The sequence below is a fragment of the Dasypus novemcinctus genome, chromosome 29, assembly GCF_030445035.2.
Source record: "Dasypus novemcinctus isolate mDasNov1 chromosome 29, mDasNov1.1.hap2, whole genome shotgun sequence".
Taxonomy (NCBI): Eukaryota; Metazoa; Chordata; class Mammalia; order Cingulata; family Dasypodidae; genus Dasypus; species Dasypus novemcinctus.
In genome coordinates this window covers 15,634,087-15,648,403 of record NC_080701.1, presented here as the reverse complement: position 1 = coordinate 15,648,403, position 14,317 = coordinate 15,634,087, and positions in this window count along the sequence as shown.

Sequence of the window (14,317 nt, the reverse complement as noted above, 5' to 3'; positions counted from 1 at the left end):
CGTAAAGTATTATGGTCATAAGCGTTTTTGTCCATTGCTGTCAATAGAAAGATCCCCAAATACACATGCACTTACAAGTGTATGTGATAATTACATATGTGGCAGTTTGAGCTGTTTGTGGACCCCAGCAAATTATGCTCTTAAGCTAATCCACTCCTGTGCATGTAAACGTATTGTAGGTGGGACATTTTGATTAAATTACTTCAGTTAAGGGCCTCTGATTAGATTGCATGACCCAGGGTGGGTCTTAATCCTCTCATTCCTCCTTTATAAACAGAGGAATAAAAAGCCACAGACACAGTACAAAGCTGCAGAGACACAGAGAGTCCCCACAGGAGCAGAGAGGATGCCATGAGAGCAAGAAGCTGAAGTCACCGGAGCCTGGAGGGGAAGGCAGAGGTGGGCAGACACCGCTGTTGTGCCCTGTCACATGACAGGAATCCAGGACGAGCAGCAGCTGGTTCTCAGGGAGGGCAGTGTCACCTGATGACACCTTGATTTGGACATTTTCACAGCCTTGGAACTATAAGAGTTTAAATTAATAAACCCCCATTGTAAAAGCCAGCCCATTTCTGGTGTATTGCCTTGGCAACTTTTAGCAAACTAAAATGACATATTAAGCATAGAATTCTTTGCACAAAGAAATGTATTTGTCCCTTGTTGAATAAGAGAGTTTTCAAAGAAGTGGCAGGGGAGGGGTATTGACGTGTGCTGGAGCTCAAGAGCAAGTGGTGCGACTCTCTCCCCAGTGTCTCTTCCAAACTTCTCATTCAGGGATATCAGATTGGTAGCTTGAGTTACCCAAGGTGGAAGTATTTGCACCCCAGGAATCAGCAAACATCACAAATCAGGGCTTGTTCTTTCCCCCTTTCCCCTCCCTACCACAACCATGGGAGAGGTGGGTTTTAAACATTCCTTAGCACAGCACTGTCTAAGATCCTGAAGAACCTGAAGAGAAGGACTTTCACAAGCCTTCATGAGCAGTTGTCAAGACCACTTGATTTACAGGACAACTAGGCAGACATGCCTCCATATTTTTCTTAACTGCCCGTTCTCTGGGTTTGCCAATTTAGATGTATTTGCAACAAATTTAATGGCTAAAATGCTGCCTAAAAATTCTATTGTGCTATATTAAACATCAGATTGTTCAAAGAAAACTATGATCATATCACATGGGGTTAAGAGAAAATGAGGAATAAATACTTGAGTAAAGAATTATAAATGTACAACTGAAAAAAAAAACTATGAGTATATTTAGAGACTGTAATTTTATTTAGTATTTTCCAATGCATAGATTTGCTTTTTTAAAAGCCAATTTTACTGAAATGTAATTTGCATGCCGTAATATTTACTTTTAAGCATACAGTTCTGTAAGCATCACCACAATCAATATATATAATATTTCTATCACCCCTGAAAATTCACCTCTGCTGCCCATCTGTAGGCAATTCTCTCTCTCCCTACTTTCAGTTCCAGGTAATGACTGATATGAATTTTGTCCCTATAATTTTGTCTTTTCCAGAATATTATCTCATGGAATTGTACCTCATCTAGCCTTCTGTGCTTGACTGCTTTTACTTATCATAATACTTCTGAGATACACCCATGTTGTTGCATTTATTGGTGGTTTTTCTTCTAATTGTTGAGTAGAATTTTATTGTATGGATGTACCATGCACCAATTGATGGGCATTTGGATTGTCTCCAGTTTGGTTACGTAGGTATTTATATAGACATATGATTTCATTTCTCTTGTGTAAATATCTAGGAGTGGGTTAGTTGGGTTGTGTGGTAGGGTACACATTTAACTTTTAAGAAACCGCCAAACTATTTTTCAAAGTGGCTATACCATTTTGATTTTCCTGCCAGCAATATATGGGACTTCAAGTTGCTCTGCATTCTATGCACTTCACATTATAAATTCTTTTTAAATTTTAAGCACTAATTATGTACTAGTATCTCAATGTGGTTTTAACGTGCACATCGCTAAGGACTAATGAGGTTGGACTTTTTTCATTATGTTTATTTGCTATCCATGTTTTTATCTATGTTGTTGACATTCGGCCCATTGTTTTACTTGAATATTTGGTTTCGTATTAATGGTTATAGAAGCTCTTTATATATTCTGAATAAAAGTCCTTTATCAGTGTTGGGGATTGACTCATGTCCCCCATAAAGTCATGGTCAAGTTCTAATCCCCAGTCCTGTAGACTTGAACTCATTTGTAAATAGGAATTATTTAGGACCTCCAGTACAGTGTTGAATAGGAGTGATGAAAACAAATATGCTTGCCTTGTCCCCATCTTAGGGAGGAATTATTCAGTCTCTCAATATTATGTGTGAAGTTAATTGTAGGGTTATTTTGTAGATCTCCTTAAATCAGGTTCAGGACATTCCCTTCTATTATAAATATTCTGAGAGCTTTTTTCTTTTAAGTGTCATGATGTATCTTGAACTTTGACAAATGCTTTTCCTGTCTATTGTCATGATAATATACATATTCTCTTTTAGCTTATTAATGCAGTGTATTATATTGACTGATTTTCATATACTGAGCATATCTGACATTTTCAGAATAAAATACCCTTGGTCGTGAGGCATTATTCTTCTATAGCAGATTTGGTTAGTGAATACTTTGTTAAGTATATTAGCATTTATGTTCATGAGGGATAGTGTTCTCTAGTTTTCTCATGTCATTTTCTGCATTTTGTGTAAGGTTAATGCTGGTCACATAAATTGATTTCGAAAGTGAACACTTTGCTTATTTTGATTTTCTGAGAAATTTGCATAGAATTGGCATTTCTTCCTTACATGCTTAGTAGAATTCACTAGTGAAGCAAACTGGGCCTGGAGTTTTTTTGTGGGAAAAATTTTAATTGCAAATTAAATATATTTAAAAGATAAAGATATATTCAAGATATCTCTTTTTATTTGAGAGTGTTTTGTCATTTGTGTATTTCAAAGAACCAGTGTTTGGTTTCATTTGCTCTCTGTATACTTTTTCTGTTTTTTAATTTCATTGATTTCTGATCTTTAATATGTCCTTGTTTTTGCTTGCCTTGAATTGAATCTCTATTTTCTTCTAGTTTCTAAAATATAAGTTTAGATTAGTGGTTTGGGACCATTCTTCCTTTTCTAATATAAGTGTTTAATACCATAAAATTATCTTTAAGTACTAGTTTATCTCTGTCCCATAAATTTTCATGTTTTATTTTTGTTTTCATTCGAAATATTTTCTAATTTCTTTGACCCATGGGTATTAGAACTATGTTGTTTAATTTCTAAATATCTGAGATTTTTCCAGGTATATTTCTGGAAATAGTTCTAGTTTAATTTTGTTGTGGTCAGAGAATATACTTTGCATTTGCAACAATTTTTAAAATGTTTTGAGGTTTGTTTTACAGTACAAAAGATCTGTTTTGATGAAGCGCAAAAAGAATGAGTATTCTGCTATTGTGGGAATGTTCTATAGTATCAATTAGGGAAAGTTGATTAATACTATTTTTCAGGTCTGTTATTGCTTTCCTAATTTTGTTTAAGTGTTCTGTGGATTAGAGAAAAGTGTTGATGTCTCTAATTATAATTGCAGATTTACCTATTTCTTCTCTCCATTCTATGAAATTTCGTTTCATGTATTTTGAAACTCTGTTATTAGATACATAAACATTGGGACTGTTAGATCATTTTGATGAATTGACCATTTTGTATCATTATGTAATTGCAATCAGTATTCCTTATTCTGTCTACTTTATCTGATATTAATTGAGCAATGCTAGCTTTGTTTTGATTAGTGATTGCATGATTTAACTTTTTTAGTTATTTTGCTTTTTGTAGACAGCATAGAATTGGATCTTCTTTTTTCCTCTGCATTTTAATTGGAGCATTTAGGCCATTCACATTTAATACCATTTTTATACAAATGGATTTAAATTTGCCATCTTGCCAGTTGTTTGCTCTCTGACTCATCAGTTTTTTGTTTCCCTTTCCCTCTTTTTCTACTATATTTTGGATTGATTGAATAAATTGTTTTATGATTTCATGTTGTACCTACTATTGGTTTATTACTTCTACTTCATGTTTTATTTTTTTAGTGTTTCTAATATACTCCTTACATTATCAGAGTCTATTTTCAAATAATATTGTACTATTTTCATATGTAGTTTAAGAATGTACCATAGTTTTTTGGTACAATTTTTATTTCCCCCTTCTAAATCTTTGCGCTATTTTGGTTATACATATTATTTCTACATGTGTTATAAACATCAAAATATATTTTTACTGGTTTTGCTATGTATAGTCAATTATCTTTTAAAATGGTTAGACATAAGAAAATGTATCTTTTGTATTTACCTTACTTTTTACTATATCTTAATCTCTTTGGTTCTTTGTGTAGATTCAGATTTCCATCTGATATCATATTCCTTCAATTTTAAGAACTTCCATTAGCACTACTATAGTAAAGGATTTTTGGAAATGAATTCTCTTAGCTTTCATTTGTCAAAATTATCTCTTATTGCACCTTGAATTTTGGAAGATATTTTCATCTGAGTTGACAATTTTTCCCTTTAATTGTTTGGAAGATGTCACCCTAAACTTTCATGGTTTGCATAGTTTCTTAAGAAAAGTCTGTTTTTATTTTTCTTTGTTCTTCCTCATGTATGTTTCTTTTTTAACTCTCTTTTATCTTTGATTTCAGCAGTTCCACAGTGACTGTTTTCTGGGTTATTGGGGAAAGGTGTTTAGCCTTTTTTGGATTCTCTGGACTTTTTGGATATATTTTATTATCTTTCATTAATTTTGGAAAATTCTAGGAATTGATTTGGACTGTATGTACCAGAGAAACCTGAATTATGGTGGATTAAAACTGTATAAAAGTTTGTTTCTGTCTCTCATAAAAGGAGTCAGAGCATAGGTGGTCCAAGCTTTTTATGGCAGCTGGACAATCATCAAGGGCCAAATTCTCTTTATTCTGTAGTACTACAATACTTTTGTGGTGCCTCATGGTCTAACACGGCTGCTGAGACTCAGTCATTATGTTGTTATTCCAGCCAGCAGAAAAAAGGGAAGAAGAATGCATTCCTTCTCTGTAAAGACACTTAAGACACTTCTAAAAGTCTCACATAATAATTCTATGTCTCTTGACCAGGACTTAGATTGTAACATTGGGCACAAGGAAGACTGAGAAATATATACTTAATTCTCGATGGCCACATATGCAACTGAAAATCAGGATATTACTAAAAAAAACAACAACTAAAGAAATACTTATCAGGCTAGGAGAGTAGTAGTGTTTTCCATGAATGTACATGAACATCACCTGTAGATTCTTTTTAAACTCCAGATGATTGGTATCTTAATTACCTTTGCCCCCAAGCTTAATAGTTAAAAATGACAGTGTTTCCCTGTTTTTCACAATTCTTTGGCTGGGTAGGCTCACATGGATGGCTCTTATTCCACATCGTTTCTGCCGAGATCACTCGTGTGGCTGATTTCACGTGAGCGTTTGGCTGGGACTGAAACATCCAGGACAGACTTACCCACATATCTGGGTCTTAGCAGGGATGACTGGGAGGTTTGGAAGACTCCACGCTCTCCCCGTTTCTCCACCAGGGTAAGCTACATGGCCACTCGGGGCTCTGGTAAGGTAGACGCTGCCGGGCCTCCTAACGCTTAGGCTCAGGACTGTTAGCAGTGGTGCTTGTGCTGTAGACTCTTGGTCAGAACAAGTCACAAGGCCAACCCAGATTCAAGAATAGGAGGAATAGACTCCACCTCTTATGGTAGATGTGGCAAGTGCAGGGAGTGAAGAAAGAATTGTTGGTGCCCGTCTTTGGGATGGCCACAAGCGATCACCACTTCAGAGATTCAAATTCAGTAGGCCATGAGTTTACTAATATAATATGTATTTAGAAAGAAAGGAAAGAGAAAGGAAACTCAGAGGTGATTGTGTTACATATACAAGCATAAAAATCATTGGCTTAGATCGACGTCACTGGTGGTCCCAATGTTATGGAGGTAGTCTGCTGGAGGACCCATGGCTCCTCTGTAGAGTAGCTTCTAAAGCAACAACATTGCTCTTGTGTAGTGTTGTTGGCAGTGCAAACTGGTACAACTTCCTAGGCAATTGCCTGGACTTGCTGGTATTCTCCTACAGAATTATTGTGACTCTAGCAATGGAAGAAACTGTATCACTGATGTGGAAACAGTGGCCTTGGGAGTTCTGAGGGCAGGGAGAGAGAAGAAGAGATGTGATATGTGGGCATTTTTGGGTCTTGGGGTTGTCCTCGATGATAGTGCAGGGACAGATGCAGGACACTATATATCCTGCCATAACCCACTGAATAGACTGGGGGAGAGTGTAAACTACAATGTAAATTATAAAACATGCAGAGTAGCAGTGCTCCAAAATGTATTCACCAAATGCAATGAATGTGCCACACGGATGAAAGAGTTTGGTGATGTGGAAAGAGCAAGGGGTGCGTGGGTGGGGAGCCGGGGTACATGGGATCATCTTATATTTTTTAATGTAACATTTTGTATGATCTATGTATCTTTAAAAAATAAAATCTATTAAAATAAAAAAAATACAAAAGCAATGTCAAAAAAATGTATATCCTCATGACTTAGTAATTCCAATTTTAAAGTTTTAAAAATAACCACATATTTTGACGGATTAATGTGCAAGGGAGTTCACCGAAGGATGTTCATTGCAGCATTTTATATACTAATGGAAAAGTTGAAATAGTTGAATGCTTACCATAGAGGAAGAATTTACTTAGAGGAAAAACAGAATTCACTTCAGTTATTACGAATAATAATGTCTGAAAGGACTTTATATATGTAGTGGAAAAGACAGCTTAAATAGGAGAATATAAATTATATAAATATGTCAACTTTTGACAAAGTTATACATAAGGAGGGATGTAAAGCAGCATATTCGTGGTCACATTATGGTTTCTGTTTCTTTTTCTCAGTTGTACTTTCTGAAAAAAAAAAGCATTATTAATGTAAAAAGTAATATTAAAGAAAACGTTGAAAACAAAGTCAATTTTATAGGCTCTTTTGTACTTGGTTTTTGTGTCCCAGAATGTGAGTCCTTATTGTTCTTCCCAAGGAACTGAGACTTATATTCAAATATTTCAGTTCGGGATGTAATTTTGGCTTCTGAGCCCCACTGTTTGTGGGAGGCTTGTTGCCTCACCGCTCACCGTGCGTTATCGCTCAGCCCTTCAGTTACGCGTTAGAGCAATTACAGTAGAGCTGACACTAAGGTCACCACCTCTGAAAGCAGAAGAAAACCATGTCTTGGGAACCTGGGTATTTTCTAAACCTGCATAGTAAACCAGATAATGGGAAGGAATGAAAACCACGGTGTAGAGCTTTATTAAGGTGAAACCTCATTCCCAAAGGTCAAAATCCCACATATTTCAAGGGGGGTTAAGTAACTGGCCGAGTCAGGAAGGCTTTAACATTTATCAGCTGTCCCCTGTGGGCAGGCTGGTAAATGGGACGGTAACCTCAGTCCTTAGTGACGTGTTCCCTGTCTTGAGGGAGAGAGAACACAGACACGGAGCAAAGCGCCAGGAACCCCAACAAGCCACCCGCCTACAGGTAGACATGGACAGGAGGCTCCTGGGTACACAGAGCTTAGAGAGACCTCGTTTTTCTGAGGAACATGGACTGTTTCCTTTGCTTTTTCTCTTGTGTTCATGGGAAAGCACGTGCTTCAAGTCCTCAGAACTGAACGCCTCGATAAAGTACTCCCTAACCTGTTCCGCTCACTTCTGCGCCACCTCCATGCCACTGCTTGGGCCATTCCTAACAAATCTTGCTCAAAGCTCATCGGTGGCTCAAGGGTCACGTCCAGAAAGAAGCCACCCTCACGGGTGAGATGTGAAGCTATCAAGGAGTGATTTAGCACTATTTGCTTTTTCTAATCTCTCACTCTTATCTAAATCTCCTCTACAACCAAGGACACCTATTCTCCCAAAAGCATGTTCAGTATTTGGACTTCTGTGCCTTTACTAGCCACAATGTTTTAACAATGAAAGCTGTTTTCCCCCCAAAACCAAATCCTATTTAATCTTCAAGACTCAACTCAAATTCTCGATCTTCCTTAATCTGTCTCTCACTTCTGCAGATCTAGCAACATTCACTGACGCACTCTTGTCTTCTTTATTTGAGGGCTATTTGTTTGCTACTATCTAAAAAGTACTTTGAATTGGTGTCTTCTATATTCTGCTTTTGGGTTTCTTTTCAGCTGTAATATAAATTCATTCTGTTTAAAAAATGTATAAAAGATGGAAATACATTCTCTCAAAGTATAAAGTGATAAAATTTAATGTCATTTAATTAACAGTTGACATATGCCTATTTAGTTTTCATAACAATGCCACGAGGCAGCTAATATTATTATCCGCATTTTTCTTAAGGAAACCAGGATACAAAGAGGTTAAGTAACCTATTCAGTGTCACACAGCTAGTAAATGGAAGAGCCTTACTGGGACCCTGGCAACCTGGCTTCAGAGTCAGCACATCTAACCTCTATTTTGCAGTCTCATCAGTATAGAATAATATGGAATGAAAATATCCTAGTCTATGTAAATAGGGCCTGCCCCATTATGTGAGCTGCTCGGGCTCTGTTAGCCTTTTGGTCTTTGTCCTTCCAGAGCTCTATCTATTCATTTGCATATTCATTTACATAAATGCCTGGTGTGAGTCTCAGGCCATGAAATATACAACTTTGGCTTTCTATAACTGACATCAATTTATCTCAATTTCTTTTTATGACCAAAAATAATCTTATTTAATTCCTCACTTCCGCACCACTTTTCCTTGGGTTGGATCTGGGTTCGCCCAGCCCCCATCACCACTACACGGAGATTTGCAAATTGGGTGTGGGGCCCAAAAGACTTTCTGCATTTGTTTTTCTCTTCAGTTGAACTAACTTCATGACTTCTGGGTTTAGAGCTAGTTAGAGGAGTCATAACACACTTCTCTAGGCTTTGCTTTTGCCTCTCTCTGACCTACTACCTCCTCGCCACCTGGGAATGGAAGCAGGCATTCCATTCCATTCCATATCCCTTCTTATCAGACTGATTCTTCCTTTAGACGATACATGGTAATTCAATCCTTTCCTGCACTGGCATCTGCCTGCCTCATCCTCCCTTCCTCAGATCACAAGGTGCCCGGGAAGGAGCCTAGCTTACGACCAATAGATCTATAAGTGTTATTTCTGTTATAGTGAGACGAAGGCTTTTCATTGGTTTGTTGGCTGACATTCTCCTAGGAATTACATGTTCATAGTCTTTCCTATTTTTGCGGGGTCATTTATTTTTATCTTCTTCTTCTTAGTTGTCATTCTACATGAAGACTTGGTTCATTTTTATTCATTCTTTCAACAAATAATTTTTGAGCTGTTTGGCAAAAAGGTAGTGGGTGAGCAAAACAGAGTTCATGTTCCATGGAATGTATGTTCCCATAAAAGAGGAGAAATTAATTAAAAGCTAATAGAATAGCCACACTAATTGATGTATAATTCCAAGATGTGCTAAGTTTTCTGAATAAAGGGAATAACAATTGAGTGGGAATATCAAAGACATTCGACTAAGACAGGGCTGTCAAGGAAGACTTCGCAAGGAATATGAAAGAAGTGATCCCCCGGCCTCCTCCTTGACCCGTGTGGAGCTGGCCATGCGCAGCGCTGATGCGCGCAAGGAGTGCCGTGCCACGCAAGGGTGTCCCCCGCGTGGGGGAGCCCCACGCGCAAGGAGTGCGCCCGTGAGGAAAGCCGCCCAGCGTGAAAAGAAAGAGCAGCCTGCCCAGGAATGGCGCCGCCCACACTTCCCGTGCCGCTGACAACAGAAGCGGACAAAGAAACAAGACGCAGCAGATAGACACCAAGAACAGACAACCAGGGGAGGGGGGGAAATTAAATAAATAAATAAATCTTTAAAAAAAAAAAAAAAAAAAAAAGAAAGAAGTGATATTTGAACTAAATTGTTACAACTATTTCTCTGTTTGTTCCTCATCTTAAATTTTTATGGCATTTCATTTCAAAATTGTATATAGTCAGCAAAAATCCCCACATTCACATTAGCAAACCCTGTTGGCACTACCGTCACTCAGATCCAGAATCTGACCAATTCTGACTCCTTCCTTGGCTGCTACTCTGGTCCAATCACAAAACTCTTGCCTGGATACTTGGAACAGCCTCTTAATCACCCTTCAATTCCTCAACTGAGCAGTCAGAGGAATCATGTAACATAGGAGAACTGGTCACGTCACTTCTGCTCAACAGTCTTTAAAAGCTGCCCGTCTTGCTTAGAATGAAAGCCAAAGCCAGTACACCAGAGGACAAGGCCCTACTGTAAATGCCCTGCGGCATTTGCTTTCTAGACGGTTTTCCTGTTTCAGTCCTTCTAGCTTTCTGCACCCAGTCTCATGGGTGTCCCTTTTGACATTCACACTCTCCAGGCACGGTTTCATTGGAGGCATTGTCTCCCGCTCTCCCCTCTACGTGGGACGCACTTCCCAAGATGTGCATAATTTGTTCCTTTACCTCTTTCAACCTTTTTTTCAGATATCACTCCTTAGGGAGGCTTTCTCTGCCACCTTGCTTAAAAGTGCAGCCCACTACCCACTGTCTCCCTCTGCCACTACCCCTCTTTATGTTCTCTAGCATGGTCCCCAAACATAATATCCTTGTACTGATTTGTTTTTCCTATTGTCTTTCTCATCCCACTGGAATATCAGCTTCATGAGGGCAGGGATTTTTGTCTCTTTTATTCCCTTCTCTATCCCTAGAACCTACAATTATGCCCTACACAAAATACTGTTGAATGAATGAATAGATTCTAGGATGTAACTTGTATAGGAAAAACTTCCCCACTCAAAGTGACAAAAATGTTTTATTATTTTTAAAAATGTGCTTATTCACTCTCTAACCCCCTGTGTGTGTGTTGTGTGTTTTCTCTTTAATCTACCTGCACTTTTTTTTTTTTTTTAAAAGATTTATTTTTATTTATTTAATTCTCCTCCCCTTCCCCGGTTGTCTGTTTTCTGTGTCTTTTTGCTGCGTCTTGTTTCTTTGTCCGCTTCTGTTGTCGTCAGCGGCACGGGAAGTGTGGGCGACGCCATTCCTGGGCAGGCTACTCCCTCCTTCGCGCTGGGCGGCTCTCCTTATGGGTGCACTCCTTGCGCGTGGGGCTCCCCTACGCGGGGGACACCCCTGTGTAGCACAGCACTCCTTGCGCGCATCAGCTCTGCGCATGGGCCAGCTCCACACGGGTCAAGGAGGCCCCGGGCTTGAACCGCGCACCTCCCATGTGGTAGATGGACGCCCTAACCACTAGGCCAAAGTCCGTTTCCCTACCTGCACTTTTTAATGTTTGAAATTGGAGTTCTAATCTCACTGTTTTTCAAAGATGAAAAGCCAGTGAGCCTATCACCATTTATGAACAAACCATTCTTATCCCCTGATAAACTTTTCTATCTTTATCATTAGCTAGGTGTGTTTTTGGACTCTCTGTTCCATTATCTATTAATCTAGACTTGTACCAATATCATAATCTTTTCATTATGGAGCTTTATAATGTGTTTTGGTAACTGTGAGAGTTTGAATTTGGTGACTCCCTATCACCACATCTTAACTAGAAATAACATCTCCAAAACTTTTATTTATATTGGGTTCATATCCACAGGAGTATGGACAAAGACTAAGAACATGTGTCCAAATTGGGGTACATAATTCAACTTACCATAATTTGCTTTTTGTATATTTCCAGCATTTTCCCCCCTGTTTCTTGATAAGCAATCATATTATCTATTATCTATTATATCTTTATCTTGTCTTACTGCATTTCATTACCCTAGACTTCAAGGTACATTGTTGGGTTAATAGCACTAACAGCAGAAATACTAGTTTCATTACTGAAAGCAATTGGAAAGAAATTTAATCTTTTTCCATTATATGCAAGGATTGTGGTAGGATTTTTGCACATAATCGTTATCATGATGTGGTGGCAACATTTTACGCCCTATTAAGAATTCCTTGTTATGAATGATGGGAATTGAAATTTATCAAATTATTTTTAATAATAAGCAAATGATAAGCTTTCGGGGCAATTCTGGGAAATGCTGTCCTTGGACATGAAGTATCACTCTTTTAGTATACTGCTGGTTTATTGAGTCACTGAGCTTAGATCTAGCAAAGATATGATTGAGTTTGAACTTTTATAACTATTTGACTCTGATCAAGTCATTTAGTTTTCATTTGTGTAATATGAGGACTGTCACAGATAAAGTGAGGCATTAAAAAAAATTGGGGGACAACAAGTGATTCACTAATTGGGCAGTGCCAAACTTAAAGTGGAAAGGATCTCCCCAAAGAAGTAGAAAGGGGAAGCATATATCAGGTAAATACAGAAGCTAGTGAGGAAATGTTCTGATTTGCCAACATTGTTTGCATCCTGCATGCGGAAGGTTTAACAAAGTGGGGAGCAGGTAGACACACACTGGCTAGTTTGGTGGGCTCGTCCATTCTGAAACACTGTCTCCACTGGACTGAAACTGGTTCATCACCAGGTGCTGCTTATCTGCAGTTCTGTAGGGTGCCTCCCATTGTTCCTGTTTTCTCAGAAAGCCTGTATTGTCAATTGTTTTGTCTTTTGGAATATCCTTTCTTGGGAAGGGGTCCCTCCTAGCAATGTGCAATGCAGGTGACCATTTTATTTTACTTAACAGTACCTTCCACCCTATTCATAAGGTAGCTGTTAGGATTTGATGGGTGAAATATGATATTCTCACAAAGTAAAATGTTTTTCAAATATTATTTGTTACTTATGGTATTCAAGTGACTGACTATCCTTATATACCTGCGATAGTAAGCACAAGCTATCTAACATACTGATAATGAAGATGAACTGAGTACCTTGAATGATTAGTTAGTGCAGTTCGTGCTTTATTCCAGCAGTATTGGCTTCATCCTTTGAACAGATGTACACAAGATGGTTAATTAATTTTGCCCAGAACTGCACAAATATTGGAAATGCTATCATGGCTTTATCTGAAGTTTCAGTGATACTAACCAATAATTCTTGGTTTGTAGCTCAGGCTACTTCCTCAAGAATAAAGGCTCTACTTTGAAGTTTAAAAAGAAGGTCACCCTTGGGAAGATATTTTGACGATCGCCACTAGGTGGCATTACAAGCCTGTCAGAATAGTTTTAACTTGGCATTTATTCACCAGTTGTTGGTGCTGGAGTTTAAGATATATCTAGGGAATTTGAATCTCTGGACTGACAACATGATAGCCAGGCCCTGAGCCTCAACAGACTTCAACTCCTACACTCTGATTTATTGGACTTACCCCACTCAGCTAACATGGAGTTGAAGAAGGTCAACCACCACGCCATAGAGCCTAGAGTGCCTACAACTGAAAGCAGGAGGATTGCATCCAGTATCCATGTGGAATCTAAGCCCCCTCTTGACAGAGATGTGGAATGGACACAACCAAGCCAAAGTCCACAGGAAGGAGGAATACAGTAAGGATTAGAGTGGACTTAATGATATTCTATTCATGAACTATTGTGGTTAATAATAGAGAAAATGTGGCATTGGTGTGGAAAAAGTGGCCATGGTGGCTGCTGGGTACGGGGAATGGGAGGAAGAGATGAGATGTGGAGGCATTTTCGGGACTTGGAGCTTTCCTGGATGGTGCTGCAGGGACAATTGCCGGACATTGTATGTCCTCCCATGGCCCACTGGATGGAACGTGGGAGAGTGTGGGCTATGGTGTGGACCACAGGCTATGGGGTGCAGCGATGCCCAGAGATGTACTCACCAGATGCAATGGATGTGTCATGATGATGGGGGAGAGTGTTACTGTGGGGGGAGTGGTAGGGTGGGGGCGGTGGAGGTGAATGGGGACCTCATATTTTTTGAATGTAATATTTTTTAAAAAATGAATAAATAAAATAAAATAAAATAAAATAAATACTAATTAAAGAGAGAGATTAGTAAATCGAAGTTTGTGAAGTCTGAGAAAGCTGCCCAGCCCAATTTACTTGAATATGAGCCAAAGGTAACAGCCACGTAAAGCTGATTTGGACAACATCGTAGAGCCCCCTCTTGAAAAATCATTTCTAAAAGAGAAACAAGTTATAGCAAATGGACAGGATACATGCTCAGAACAACAAAAGTCAATGGGAAATTTCATCAAAAAGCAAACATTTTTGTCCTCAATTGAATGACCTAAACTTTTAATGAGATAAACGGATTCTAAAAGAGCTTATGTAAGTATATCAATGACAGAATTAA